Raw genomic sequence first — 16,393 nt, 5'->3', positions numbered from 1 at the left:
TAATGACAGAGCATGCGCTGTTACGCAAAAACCGCGATAGAGTGAAGCCGCGGAAGTCGAAGCGCAAAGTGGCGAGGGTTCACTGTACTACTGTAGTATAGGCTGCTATTAGTCATCATAGACTAAACAATGACTCGCAAGATTGTAGCACAGTCAGTTTCTTTAGTAGGATTATAAACCCAAGGTCAGAAAGGCCACATATAAAGAGAAATCCACTGCCCTGTAACAGCCGTTATCCATCCTCATAGGTGGCCCCTAAATGCGCTGCTGTTAGAGAGTTGAGCAATACTTAAGTCCAATAAAGTTGAATACTGAATATATACAAGAGAAGCTTAATGGGAATATAAATGTAAGCTACAATTTACTTAATTATACTATAATGTACCTTGCATGGTGTAATGGTACTTGTGGTTACTTTGAACAAATCATGTTTGAATGTCAGAAGTCGACAGCTATATTTAAAGAAAGAGATTCTATGCTTTAAAGGCATGGATGGATTTGGGCTACAGAACATTTGGGAGCAGGGAACATTGTTTAAATGATCATAAGCTATCTTCAGAATTAGCTAGTTATACTTTTTCTCGGTACATGTTTTCCAAGCAGCCTTTGGATTAATAATTGGATTTCTTAAATTGAAAACAAATATCATAGAGAGTAGATAACCATATTGTGTCACCGGAATAAGTATATTCTCCAGTAAAAATAACACACTTGTCGTTATTTTTTACATTTCAGTATTTTAATGGGTCTGGTAATTGTGCATTAAGAAAATTTGACCTTGGGCAACAACATTTCAGGACCCAACCCTGGTAGTAGTGATGTCCCTCAGGCATTTCCCCTCAAGTCCTGGCCTAAGAAGCCAACCAAGCTTCCTCTGGTATCTTCACAGCCATAAACAGCAGCCCTGACAGAAATCACCACATGCAGCCGGCTTGCAAGAAATTGTAATTTCGTCAGTTCAATAGAGGACAGAAGTTTAAAGCAACAACTGCCAATCATTTACCCTCACAGAGGACATCATCGATGCTCTTCAGGGTTTTAACTAGATTTCTCCATTGCCTATTCAAGCTTTCATTCAGTTTCACATACGCCTGCCCTAGCTGTCCTTTCTCCAATTCTGGAGGCATATGCAAATATGATAGAATACAATATGGTAGGGTAGTAATTACAATAGTAGTAATAATATAGATAGAATATTTTCCTTACGCCTCTGACTACTACATTGTTTGTAACCTTTCCATAGCTTCTCTTCACCTTTCCGCAGAAACTCAATGGCACCAACTCCAGGGTGGGACTCGGGTAATCATGGAAGTAGCACCACCTAGAGTCTATCTGCCACAGCGGGACGGAGGTCCTCTCAGGAAATGACACCCAGGATCCACCACATTCCATACCATGGAACCATTTAAGAACTCCTTACGAGAGGGAGATATTGGAATTTGGCTGACATTGTGAGCCCAGCACGTTATCTAGTCAGATGGTGGTATATATAGATTCCTGGATGCTCAGGGATTCTGAACTCCTCTAGGGAAATCTCACAAGAGGCAATTTGATATGAACCAGCTTCCTCCTTAGAATCTTCTTGAGGGTTTGTTAAAAATGGAATGACAGGAATACTTTGGCCTCTGATGAGGTTAAAGGGACTTTTCAGTATGAATAAACTTATTTGACCTTGATTTTTTGTGGGTGCCTAATTGCTATTTTTAGGCTTTTTAGTAGCTGAAATCCGAGAAAATAGTAGCTTCTATGTTAATAGAATTCTATTTTCATGGAATTTGAGCTATTCTAAGGCACTCTTTTTGTCCTTTGTAAGCTAGTTTATAGTACTTTCTGGAGGATTCCTAGTGAAACGTGGAGTCATCATTGGTGTATTGTTCTTTAATATTCCAAAGCCAAAATATTAAACAATTGATTTTTCTCATGCTTACATGGTGGTGTAATGGAAATAGCACAGACTTTGAGTTCAGTAGACCTAGACTAAAATCCAGGTTTTATACAAACATTCATTTAGTAGATGCTACTGTGTTTCTACTTTGTATTAAACACAATATTTATCTCTGAGAAGAGAAGGCAAATGGAATTGGTCTCTAGACTCTCAGAGGGTTTGTCTAATGAGAGACTGGCCAGTAAACGAGCAATAATAAGCATGCACATTAGTGTCTTATGGAATGAAAACCAAAGCAGACAAAAGTTGGATAAGGAGGGAGAGTGTTCAAGAAGGCTTCTTAAAGAAAATAACGTTTAAATAGAATTCAGTTTTTTTTATAAAAGGAGAACTATTTAGTATGATGAGCAGAGAAAACAAGGAAATACAATACAGGAAGACTTATTTATAGATCTGTACGTAGTTCAATATTACTGATAGGAAGAGTTCAATTTATTAGGAGATAAATCTAGACAAATGTTTCCATTTTCTTTTCTCCAAACTGGAGATAATTATATCTACTCAAGGGTTTGTGATAAACACTCAATATTATGGTGAATACAGAGGACCTGTCAGGTAGGGGCTAAAAATGTCAGCGTCTTTAGGATCAGTTTTTATCATGGCAGCATTAGGCCATTAAACCACAAACCATCTCCTCCTCTGCCAGGCTCATGGTTGTTAGTCTGTTTGATCATTCTTGAAGTTAGTATGCCTGGCCACCACTACCCCTACCCTGTCTTGTTTTTCCTTCTAATTTTCCTAAGAAGAACATATTTTAGGATGTTTAAACGCATCAGTTTGGAAATTATCGCTGTTTAGGAATATGAAGAATGAAAACTTTTAAAAGAGCGTTCTATTTCTGACCTGCACTGCCAGATCTTGAGTCGGATGGGGCAGTGTTCTTTGCACACTGCAGTTTCCTGTGTTCGTACAATAAGCGTGTGAGGAAGCACCGGCCCTGCATTCTTGGGTCTGTCTGTTTGATTTGCTGAGTGCAGCACTGAGCACAGGTCATGTGCACGGAACTGCCTGAACAATCCTTTGAATGACGGTTTTCTCTTTCCACTGTGAGGCCCTTGCATTTGGCTCTGCACCGCAATTCTTCAGTAGAAATGCTCTCTAGGGAGTAAGTCTGTACCGTCCATGTCTTAATAAATATCCAGGACAGCTCCCTTTGGGTTTTTCAGCTTACATTTTGATATTTATTTTTACATTTCGCTTCCAGTACTGAGTTGGATTTTGGCAACAGCTACCTTTGCTGGAGAGATTTTCTCCGTTTTAGTGTTTATGCTCATGGGAAAGTCTGCCACGATTTTTGTTATCGTCAAATACATTTTATTCTGCTACTTAATAATTTTCTTTTAAAGCATAATCTTAAAATTTTCATAAATTTATCAATACAGTGGACCTTCGTTTATCGCGGTTAATCGGTTCCAGACCCTACCGTGATAAATGAAATTCCGCGAAGTAGGATTCCTTATTTGTAAATCAAATATTTTCGTAGTTAGAGCATAGAGGACATGAAAAAACACCCTTTAATCACCATTACACTCGTATTATCCAATTTATTAAACGAAAAAGGGAAAATACAGTAAAACATTTTGGACGTTACAATTATCATTTATTATTTATTATATTATTTATGGCATCAAGCATGTACAGTATGAGCCAATCAGTGGACAGAGCATGCGCTGTTACGCAAAAACCGCGATAGAGTGAAGCCGCGGAAGTCGAAGCGCGAAGTGGCGAGGGTTCACTGTAATGCTTTTGGATTTTTGAGCTATCTGGATTTTTATAAGACCTATTCAAGACAAATATTACAATGAAAAAACTTCCCACGCCCTAACCTACTACCGGGGTGGCCAAACAATCACACCCATTCACCTCTGTCCTCTCTGTGGCTTCCTTTCAGCCTAGTAGCGGAGCGCTTGAGACAAGACCATGTGGTCTGCGAAGTCTACAATACGTATTGTTTCACCCTTTTAGAAAAAGTTTGCTGGCTCTTCACCTAAGTGATCTCCGTGCCATTGGGAACACATAAAACATTTAAAAAATATGTCTTGTCCAGAAAGTAAACCAAGCCTGTTGTTTTCGAGGAGATGCCAACTTCCAGCGACTGTCGCCTTGGAGACCCGCGGGGCAGCTCGACTCTGGCTTCCGCAGGCAGTGCTGTCTCCCACCTGTCTCCCACGGGTGTCTTGTCGGTGAGAACGACGGGCTTTTCTGGTGGAATGCACACTTTTAGCCACGGTGTTATCAGAACTGTATACATATTTCCAGAACCAGCAAACGATTTGCATCTTTATTTGTGGAATTGAAATATTTAATTGTAAATAATTTATGCTCCGAAACTGTGGGGACAAGCCTGCTTGATACCAAAAGAAAAAACATATAGACATTAAGCATATTTTAAAATGCAATACTTGCTTTTAAAATATTTACTAGTATAAAAATGCAGAAAGGAAAATGTAAGCATTTCTTGATAAAGAAAACTTTAATCTTGCCCACTGAACACATTTATCGAATATCTGCCCAGTTATTTTCTGTGCATGTACAAGCATGAAAACTACTTTATATGTTCTTTCAAGTATTACTTCCTTTCTAAAATAAAAAAGATCATATCAATAAACACAAGTTACTACTTAGATCTTGAATACTTTATTTTGTATAAATCTAAGCAATATGACAAAAATGATCAATTGTTTAATGTTCACAATATTTCATGGCTATATGGAAATAATAGTTACACTCTGAAATGCACTCATTTTCAGTGTTTCTTAGTAAATATCTGAGCTATATAACCATCATTACAATTCAATTGTAGAGTATTTCTGTCATACAAAAAGATTCCTCATGTTAATTTACAACTCTTGTCCATTTCTCCTCCCAGCCCCAGGCAACCACCAATCTTTGTACTCTTTCTATAGACTTGAATTTTCTGGATATTTCATATAAGTGGAATCCAACATTATGCCATGTTTTAGTTCTGATTCTTTTGCTCAGCATGTCAACGTGTTTTTAAGGTAAAAGGAAGGAGTAGTGCTTCATGTAGCTCCTGAGGTCTTTTTCTGTGCATGGAACATTCTAACTTAAGCCAATGTCTTGTTGCCTTTTCTTTGAAAATTCGCCTTAAAAGCAAACGATTATCCAAGTGCCTGGAAGCTTGTTTGCTTCCCAAACTTGTTTGCATACGGCACACGTGGCAATGTTGACATGTGTGCAGCACTCTGGTGAACAGAAGAGGTTGTGGGAAGCAACAAGTCAGTGCAGCTTTGTCTGGTTCCATTCGGTCCCTTGGGTGCACTGTAGCCAATGTGATGTAGCCCGGTGCACTATATCAGGCAAGCTGGGACTCTCCACAGCAAAGCTTGTGATTTACAGGTAGCAAAACCTTACAAGTATTCTTTTGAATGTGATGTGTGGACGCAGTCTCAAGATCTCTTTTCTTAGCCAAATCATAATGATAATGGTTGGAAGTCTTCTCATAGGCATTCAAAATCAGCGTGGAAGTGGGTTACTTTTCTCTTTATCTTGATATAGATTTACCTGTTCCTCTCCACTTTTTTTTCAACAGATTTTTTTGGGGGGTTGCAAGTTCAAGCTTACACCACTTTGCATACAGTTATAAATCCAAACCCACTGCCATCAAGTTATTTCTGAATCATAGTGACCCTATACCATAAAAAACCACCAAACCTCAAGCTGACTGCTATAGGGTCCATTCTAACTCATGGTTACCCCATAGGACATAGTCGAACCCCATGTAGGTTTCTGAGGTTGTAGGTCTTTACAGGAGGAGAAAATCTCGTCTTTCTCCCATGGGGCAGCTGCTGGTTTCACACGGCTGACCTGAGGAACAGCCCAACCCATAAACCCCTCTGCTACCACAGCCCCACGAGACAATGCCCATGCCACCACACAGGGGCTCCCCATATTGACAGCTTGAATTCGTGTGGTTTCCTTTCCACCACTTGTCTGTCAGTTTGCTGTGCTGTGGTGGCAAGAGAGAGGTTGTGGTACTAGCAACGATGTCGCTGGTATTTCAAATCCCTGTAGGCTATCATCCATTGTGACTGAGTTAGTGGAGCTTTCAGACTAAGAACTGGCTTCACAGAAGGAATAAACGATCCACCTCCAAGGGAATGGCCACTAAACCCTTACCTATCGCAGTGGAACTTTGTCAGGTACAGTGCCAGATGGGGAGGCCCTCCTATTGATGGCAATAGTCAACCTTACTGATGTGGAAAGCTTTTGAGACCTTCATTTGCTGAGGGAGGAGGACTCAAAATGAGAAGGAATAGCTGTAAGCATCCATTAGTAATCAGACCATGGGATATACCACACATAAATCTAGGAAACTGGAAGTCATCAGTAAATGAAATGGAATGCATAAAGTTCAATATCTTTGATCGTTTACATTGATGAACTGAAATAGATGTGTTGGCCATTTTGAGTCTGCCAACCCATCATATGGCTTATTCTGCTGGGAATAACAGATTCAAGAGGAATAGTGTTGCATTCATTATTACCAGGAAGATCTATCTTGAATTACAGTGCAGTCTAAAATGGGATCTTAAATCTTTGGAATAGCAGCAGAACATTGTCAGACCTAGTGCCAGAAGATGAGCCCCTCAGATGGATGGCACTCAAAATATGACCGGGGAAGAGCTGCCTCCTCAAAGTAGAGTTGACCTTAGCTGTGGCTGGAGGAAAACGTACAAGTCCAGTTAAAGCAACTATGATCCAATTTACTCACCAACCACTAAATCTCATGATGAAGAAACTGAAGAATATTACCAACTTCTCCAGCGTGAAATTGATCAAACACGTGGTCAAGATGCTTTGATAATTGCTGGCGATTAGAATGCCAAAGTTGGAAACAGAGAAAATGGATCAATAGTTGGAAAATATAGTCTTAGAGAAAGAAATGAAACTAACAATCACATGATGGGATTTTGCAAGACCAATGACTTCTTCATTGTGAATACCCCCTTTTCAACAACATAAATGACAACTGTTCCTCTCATGACACTCTACTTTTACACTGGGTTTGATAGTCTGTTGTAATGACCACATGCAACTCGCAGATAATACTCGTAATTATGGGAATTTATTAGGGAAGTTAATAGGTTATCACAGTCAGGATCAGAAAACAATAAGATTGCAGTCACTGGTCTACACAACCCCTCTCCTCAACTCAATCCCGCCTAATACCAACACTCATGTTGTATACTTGTTACATTTGATGAGCTGATATTTGAAAATTACTATTAACCAAAATTTATGTTTTAGATTAAATTTACTCTATGATACCATCCTTTGGTTAAAAAAGCCTCATACCAGGTATCATCATAATAATATCAAATACAACAGTTTTATTGTCCCTCCAAATGCCCTGGGTCCCTAATACTCATCATTCATTTCTTCAAACTTCACTTTTATTCAAATCAATCAGCCTCCCCATGGGAGGCATATGAAACTCTCTGTTCTCATGACGATTTACAGTCTCAGGAGTGTTATACAGAGTCCCAGTGCGTTGGAATGAATTCGATAATGGGTTTAGTTTTGTATTGATAGTTTTTCCTTTTTTAGAACGTCCATAGTCGGAATCCTAAACTATAGCCTTTCATTTATTCTTTCACTTAGTAATAGGCATTTAAAGTTTCTCCAAGTCTTTTTGTAGTTTGATAGCCCATTTCTTTTTATGACTAAATGATATGCCAGTCTGTGTATCTATTCATTTTAAACAACCGAATAGAATTCCAATGCCTGGGAACTATGATTTATTTAACCAATTCATGTAATAAATTTCCTCTTTTCATTATGGAAAACAGTGATCAAATCTACATTTGCTTCTTGCTTTTGTTTTTTAAAAATGTTTTTGCTTATTTCTGTAATCCTGTCATGATAAATTCTTACAAGTGGACATACTTTAATACAGGCTATTTACATTTCAAAATTTGATATCAATGAATTGAAGTAGCAGGTCAACTAAAGAGATGCTGACCATGGGTGATTAGGCTGGTTCAATTCTACATCAGCTTGACCCAGGCAGGATTCTCGAGTGGTTTGGCAGTTTGGACCTGGTATTCTCCCATGCTTTGCCCGAAATACCCTGTTGTTATTTGAAGTGCTTCCAGCATCACGATGGACTCCGTGATGGGAACTGCTGTGAGCAGCCAGGCAGTTGGAAGATAAGGACAGTATGCAACCGCAGGGAAGTGTGACATCTTCCCGTGTAAGTAGACACTGTGGAGAGCTTCTTCCCTTCTGGCTGGTCTGGATTCTGCATCTGGTACAGTGCCCTCAAGTTCTCTGCCACATTGCCCACAGATGCTGGGAGTCATCAGATTGCCATCTAAGCTGCTGACCTTTGATAAATCCATCTCTACAGCCACCAGCTATGGTCTTCCTGCTTTTCCCCCTTAAGCCATGCTTCAGTCCCAGCAGCTCCATGGGTCAATGAAAGCCTCCAGCTTAACATCTGCTCCATGGACTTGAACTGGCCTTGGCTTACCTATGCTTCTGCAACTGTGTGAGCCACTTTCTTGATATATATATATATATATATCATGGACTTGAATTGACCTTGGCTTACCTATGCTTCTGCAACTGTGTGAGCCACTTTCTTGATATATATATATATATATCATGGACTTGAACTGGCCTTGGCTTACCTATGCTTCTACAACTGTGTGAGCCACTTTCTTGAGATATATATATCAAATATATATATATTTGCTTTTGCTTTTTGCTTCTCTAGAAAACCCTGTATAAGGGAGGGTAAAGGGAGAATGGGTAGGAAAGAGGGAACCGATTACATGGAACTGTGTGTGACCTCCTCCCTGGGGGACAGACAACCGAAAAGTGAGTGAAGGGAGACGTCGGACAGGGCAAGATATGACAAAATACCCATTTATAAACTATCAAGGGCTCATGAGGGAGGGGGGAGCGGGGAGGGAGGGGAAAAATGAGGACCTAATGTCGGGGGTTTAAGTGGAGAGAAAATGTTTTGAGAAACGATGTACAAATGCGCTTTACACAATTGATGTGTGTATGGATTGGGATAACAGTTGTATGAGCCCCTAATAAAATGTTAAAAAAAAAAAAAGAAAACCCTGTATAAAATCCCGATCATGGCAACAGTGGCTCTAGCTACCAGAACAATTATTTTTCTTGGGGATGTAAGATGACCAAGAAGTCTTGCAGAATGCTCTGGGTTTCTAAGTAAGCATAAGTATTATATATATCTAACAAATAACATGTGCCTTCTATGTTTGTTTGCCAACTGCTCCCTGCTCCAGGGATGTGTTTTTATAAGCACTGTTATGTCATTTTTAACCTTTTCCATTTTTTCCCCAAACCATTTTATTGAGAGCTAATACGGATATCATATCATTCCATAGTTCAGAAACATCAAGCAGTATTGTACAATTGCTACCACAATCAGTTTCAAAACATTCTTTTCCTTCTTGAACTCCTTGACATCAGCTCCTTTGTACTGCCTCCCCCCACCCCACTGTAGTCCCCTGAAACCGTTATTCTACTGTTGTCCCTATAGGTTCATCAATCCTGGGTTTCATCTACTGAAAAACAGAAACACATACAACACAAATTCAAGAGGGTGACCATCAATGACATAACACATCGAGATGAACCCCAATATGAACAAACACAAAACAACAAAGTCCAGGCGAGTTTGAAAACTAGATCAGGCCTAACAGGCATCAGAGGGGGTATCAGCTGACAAGAGTTTAACCGTTCAAGTCAGGCATGTTACTGCAGTTTGATCATGTAATTACTATATGTAGTTGCATGTAGTTTGGTCAGTCTATCAAGTGATTTTTGTTGTCTTGTTATTATGTGATGATAGTGGTTGTGGTGTAAATACGAATAACAAAACATATGCTTCCTCAAAAACCTTTATATGTACTCGTATAATTCAGCGACCTGGATGCCACATTTTACAAACATTCTTCCTGTCCTTTTCCAAATCACGCCACCATCACTAACATAAATTCATTCCCTCATCTAAAGAGCTACACTTTTCTTCCTCTCTCCTATCCTTAAGGACCAATAATAATCTTTGATTTCTATACATTTGCTTATTTTATAGAATAACAAAATATAAAATAGAATCATACTGCATGACAGTATAAATTAATACTTATAACCTGAAAAATATTTTAAAGATATTCATACCTATGTTTATAAACATAATAATAAAATTAATAAAATAAAGAGCACCCCATTTGTCCTTCTGTGACTAACATTGTGCCCAGCATGATGATTTCAGGGTTCATCACATAGTGGCATGCATCAGGACCTCAGTTCTCTTTTAATGGAGGAGTAATTATTTCATTTCATTTCCATTGCTATTTCATCAGTTCCTGGAGCTTTGTTTTTGGCTAAGGCCATCAGTGCAGTTTGGACAGGACTTCTTCTTTATAACCATTGGTTTTTCATCTTGTGTGCTACCGCCTGAAATGATTTAATGTCCACTAGTTCTGTTTGGTACTGTGGCTCTGTGTCTTCTTTCTATCTTCTTTTGATGCTTTCTACAAAGAACAAACAAATCTGTTTTGGATGAAGAATTGCTAGAATGCTCCTTAGAAGCAAGTAGGGTGAGACTTCGTCTGCTGTACTCTGGACATATTATCAGGAGAAACCTTTCCCTGGAAAAGTATATCATGCTTGGTAAAGCAAAGGGGCAGCAAACAAGAGGAAGGCTCTGGACTAGATAAACTGACCCACAGCTCAGACATAACAATAATTGTGAGGATGATGCGGGACTGGGGAGTATTTTCTTCTGTTGGAAATAGATTCTCTATGTGATGGCACTAAAGAACAACGATTATCTCACTATATGTATACACCACATTTTACGTATCCATTCATCTAGTGACTGGCATTTCAATTGTATCCACCTTTTGGCTTTTGAGAAAAGTCATAAAATGAACATTGGTGGATTGGTTACTGTCTGTGTTCCCACCATAGTCTTTTCTGAGTGGATTCCTAGGATTTCTTCAAGTGATTCTGTGTTTTATATCCCAAATTTGAATACCACTAGTGGTAGCTACATAATCTGTTGTCAATTTGAGGATTAAGAGTGTAGGGGTGCAGTCTAGCCTGTCAATCCAGAGATAGCTAATGAGACCTCTGTGTGGGCATGGTCTTCTCCTTAGAATTCTGGGAACTGCTGTGTTTTCCTCATTGGAGATGGGGGACACCTCTCTCACTCTACTCATTCCCTTGAGGACTCGCTACTGTAAGGTGACCAGATTTAAAGCGGGACACCATTGACCAGGGCGGGGGGTGGGGGTGTTCTTGATTAAAAATTTGGTCTATATGGACCAAATAGACCGTTCCCTAGCTTGTTGTGCATTCTTTACAAAACTCGGGACTTTTGTAAAACGCCAAAAATCAGGACTGTCCCACCAAAAGCGGGACGTCTGGTCTGGTCACCTTACACAAGGCAGATTCCCTGGGAGACATCCCTGAGGAGAAACCACATGGACCTACCCTGATAGAGTCAGAACCCTGGTCCTGGAGGAGCCATATGGAGACGCCTGCCAGCCCTGAGATGTTTACAATGTCACTGGATCCAAGGATTTTCTACCCGCTATCCTGTGATTCAGCGTTATTGTATGTGTTTCGTGAGTCTGAAGAGGATTTTATAGATTGGTATCGGACATATGGCCTAATATTGGACTTAAGAGGTTGGCCTGAACTGTGTTGGGATGCTTTCTCAATGCTCAATTGCTATTGTATATAAACCTCTTCCTTATACACTTATGAGGGGCTATGGATTTGTTTCTCTAGTCCACCTGGACTTACACGCTGCTCTAATAAGAGTAGGTATTTAGCACACGAGGGTCAGACCATGCTAGCCACTACAGTGTTTTACTGCCTCCTGCTTGGACAACTCTGCAGGAAGCAACCAGCCAAACAGAAGAATGTGAACTCTAGTTTCCCTTTCTCCCAAATAAACATTCAATTCAGATTGCCCCTTGGTGATGGACTTTGTTCCTCCTCAAATTATCCGTCCATTGTGTACTTGAACCTATGGAAATTAGGGGAAAATGGGACTGGGAAAGGTACCTCGGTGGCACTCTGGGGTAAGTGTTAGATGTGAACTTCAAGATTGGTGGTTCAAACCCACTGGCTGCTCCAAAGGAGGAAGATGAAGTTGTCAGCTTATAAAGATTTATAGTATCAGAAATCCAAAAGGCCAGTTCTGCTCTGCCCTGTGGGCTAACTATGAGCTGGATTTAACTTGGTGACAGTGAGGTTAGAGACTGACGAAGCTACACATGCAATGTTTGTATGTTATGTACCACCAAGTAGCAAGTATTCCCTTCCTGGTCCTTGGTAAAAACAATTTTTTTCAGGAAATTAAAATTATCCGAGGATATAGTTTCAGATTATACGATGATGATGATGGTACTTTGTGAGTTTGAAGGAGAATAAAAGGCAAAGTGGTGTTCTAAGTGGGTGTAGACACATTTGCAAAATTAAATAGTAATGAATTAAACTCTGAATCACAGTGTACTGTGGATAAAAAAGCAGTTGTGGGTCAACTTTAAAATTCTGATATTTTCATCTCTGCTGGAGTTTCTTGGCAGTGACTCCCACTTAAAGGTTTATAATGGATATCATATGCCATTTCTAGTAATCAAAGTAGGCTCCTTGGTGTCAGAAAGCTACTTGGGAGTAAAAAAGTGTTCACTGGGTAATTTCTTAATGAGGCCTGGCACATGGCTCCTATCTTTTTAAGAGGGAGACATGTAGTTCAGCAGCCTGAAGTGGAGCTGGGAGGCAGTTTGGCAGATGTGGGGATGCAGCGCAGCTGAAGACACCCATACTTGAAATCTCACACCTCAGATTGTACATCAGTTTTTAAGCATATTACACTGCTAGTTCAAATGTGGATATGCGCAGGAATTGGGCGCTATTTATGGATGAAGGAAGAAGACAGAGAGTGGATAGAAACTGTCGACCTTATTTCCCACTCTCTTCTCCTTAAGCATCTATGAGGACCACAGGAGAAAGATAATGAGGGAAGAGAATAAGATACTTGGGTGCTGCCTTAGTGGCAGGAACTTTGGAACCCAGGGAAACAGAGATGTACTTTATCCTATATCTTGATCTTCTCCTCCGAAATCAGCAGTCCTTTGTCTCATCAGGGGAACACAAGGCACTTGTTATTCTAGGTTTCATTAAAATAAAAAGTAAAGTAATTCATTAAAAATGAAGTTATAAACTCATTAGGTTATAAAATATGGGAAATAAAGGGAAATGGGGAAGATGCTATCTTGTGTAACTCCCAGCTTCCTATCCTGATGTACCACTGTCTTTCTGGCCTAAGACAGCTTCATTAAGATCCTAATCCCCCAAGCAACATGATCTAGTCCTTCAATAAAATAAGCCCCCCAAATCATTATAGTAGAGTATATTCCAACTCAGTTGTTTCATAGTAGACTGCATTCCCCAGAGTTTGTAATGGCTGTGATCTTTTTTTTTTTTGGAGCAGATCAGCAGACTTTTCTTCCAGTGTATCTCAGGGGACATCCTAATCGTACACCTCTCAACCAGGGATGGGTCCTCCAAGCATCAAAATCCCTAAACCCATTACCAATGAGTAGAACTGAGCTCATTGTCCTTTATTAGTAATCAACCAATTTTGTGATAAGTGTGGGGAAATGTAGGACACTTGAAGCTACAGAGGGAACAGAGATTTGGTCCCTGACACACAAAGTTTAATGGATAATGGAAATGTTGAATAATTAAATTTGTTGTTGAAGTCTGAGAAAGCTACAGCATATCTGGGTGCCTAGTCTGACTGAGAAAATAAGAGAAAGAAGGCACATGTTCCATGTGTCACTACTTATTTTAACTGGAGGTGTTCTTCTGTAAGTCTTGGCTTTCTTACCTGTGAAATCAAGTGATTGGACTGGGCAATTTGCAGTCACCAACTTGTCCCACTTTGCCAGGGACATTCCATGTTCCAGCCCTGAAAGTCTGTTTTCCTTAGACATCAATACCATGGAGTCAATTCTGACTCACAGGGAACCTCTATATAATTTCCGAGGTTAGCATGATGTCCTTATTCAGGAATTGGTCTTACCCGATACCAGGTACAAACTATGTAAGATGAAGTTTTGCTAGCCTTGCTTTCAAGGAGCATTCTGGTTGTACTTCTTCTGAGGCAGATTTACTTGTTCTTTTGGTAGTCCGTGGTACTTCAACATTCTTCCCCAGCACCACGATTCAAATGCATCGACTCTTCTTCCCTATTCAAGGTCCAATGTTCACATGCACAAAAGGTGATTGAAAATATCATGGCTTCTGTCAGGCATACCTTAGTCCTCTAAGCGACACCCTTGCTCTTCAACACTTTAAAGAAATAGCACGCACCAGATTTTCCCAAGGCATCATTGGATCTCTGGCCTGCTTCTTCCAAGCAAGATAAAAATCCTTGGCAACTTCAACCTTTTCTGAGGATTTTGGTCTTCTTTACAGTGAGTTGTAATCCGTACTGAAGACTGCAATCCTTGATCTTCTTCAGCAAGTGCTTCAAGCCCTGGTCACTTCCAGCAAGCAAGGTTGTGCCATCTGCAGATGGAAGGTTGCTATGCTGATCAGCCTTCCTCTAAGCCTGTTGCTGCATGCTTCTTCCTATAATTCAGATTCTCTGATAATTTGCTCAGCCTACAGATTGAATAAGTATAGTTAGAGGATACAACCCTGCTGAACACCTTGCCTGATTTTAAGCTATGCAGTTTTTCTGTGTTCTGTTTGAATAACTGCTTCTTGTTCCATGTACAGGTACTGCAAGAGCACGAGATTGTGTTCTGGAATTCCCTTCTTCTCAAGGCTATCCATAGTATGTTGTGATCCACTTAGTCGAATGTCTTTGCATATTCAGTACAACACAAGTAAACATTTTTCTCATACTTCTTGGTTTCATTGAAGATTCATTTGATGGCAGCCATGTTACCCCTTGTTCTGTGTCCTCCACTGAATCTGGCTTAACTTTCTGGCAGCTCCCTGTCAATGTACTATTGCAATGGGTGTTGAATGATCTGCTGCAAAATTTTATTTGCATGCAATATCAGTAGTATTGTTTGATCATTTCCATATTCTGTGGGGGCACCTTTCTTTGGAATTGATACCAACATGTAGCTCTTCCAGTCGGTTGGCCAGGTAAGCTCCTTAAAATTTCTTGGCATAGGCTAAGGAGTGATTCTAGAGCTTGTTGAAGCATTTCAATGGATATTCAGTCATTTCCAAGGGCCTTGTTTTTGGCTAATGCCTTCAATACAGCTTGAGCACTTTTCAGTACCACAGGTTCCTTTTCAGATGCTATCTTTTGAAATGGTTGAATGCCAACCATTGTTTTTGATATAGTGACTATGTGTGTACCTTTCATCTTCTTTTGATGCCTCCTGCATTATTCCCACCCAAGTTTGAACGTTTTCTTCAATTATTTCAGCTTGGTATATGCTGAGTGTGTTCTTCCTTTTTGGTTTTCTATCTCTAAGTCTTTGTTCATTTTATTATATTTTACTTTATCTTCTTGAACTGCCCCTTGAAATTTTCCACTAAGCTTTTTAACTTCTTCATTTCTTATCTTTTCTTTAGTGGCTCTACAATCAAGAGCAAGCTTCTGAGTCTCTTCTGCCCTCCACTTGGATATGTTCTTTTATCCCTAATTTTTAAAAATCTTTTGTTTTCTCCATATATTATGTGGACTGTGTCTTCCCACAACTCATCAGGTCTCCTGTCATTGTTCAAAATGCTTCAAATCTGTTCTTGAGATGTTCTCAAAATTCAGGTAGAGTATACTCAAGGTCATAGTGTAGCACCCTTGATTCCAGACAAATCAAGATGGTTGATGAATCTATTTACATAAATAAAACAAAACAAAAAACCAAATTCACTGCTATCCATTAGATTCCAACTCATACTGACCCTGTAGGACAGAGTACTTTAGTTTTTTTAGTTTAGTTTCTGAGAATATAAATCTTTACAGGAGCGAACAGACTCATCTTTCTCTTGGAAAGAGGCTGGGGGGTATGAACTGTCATCCTTATGGTTAGCAGTCCAATGTTTATCTCACACGACCACGGAGTTCCTCCCTAATTTTATAATCTATTCTAATTTTTATAATTTGTGATTCTTTATTGAGAAAGAATGCTGGGGTCATTTGATGATATCACTACAGTACATGACACTGATGAGAATAGTTTATGTATATTAACAAGTATTATTGTTTATGTATATTAACAAGTATTATTGTTTATGTATATTAACAAGTATTATTGTGTATGTATATTAACAAGTATTATTGTGTATGTATATTAACGAGCATTATTGCTTCCTTGTAAAACAGGCTAAGTTAATCAACCACGTTTTAGGGAAGGCAGGTCTTTGTGTACTAACTTCTGACAAACACATCATGTATAA

The sequence above is a fragment of the Echinops telfairi genome, unplaced genomic scaffold (genome assembly GCF_000313985.2).
Source record: "Echinops telfairi isolate 266 unplaced genomic scaffold, ASM31398v2 ScPeMD7_6;HRSCAF=24_0, whole genome shotgun sequence".
Lineage (NCBI taxonomy): Eukaryota > Metazoa > Chordata > Mammalia > Afrosoricida > Tenrecidae > Echinops > Echinops telfairi.
The sequence above is the reverse complement of the archived record's forward strand: the minus strand, read 5'-3'. Positions refer to the sequence as shown.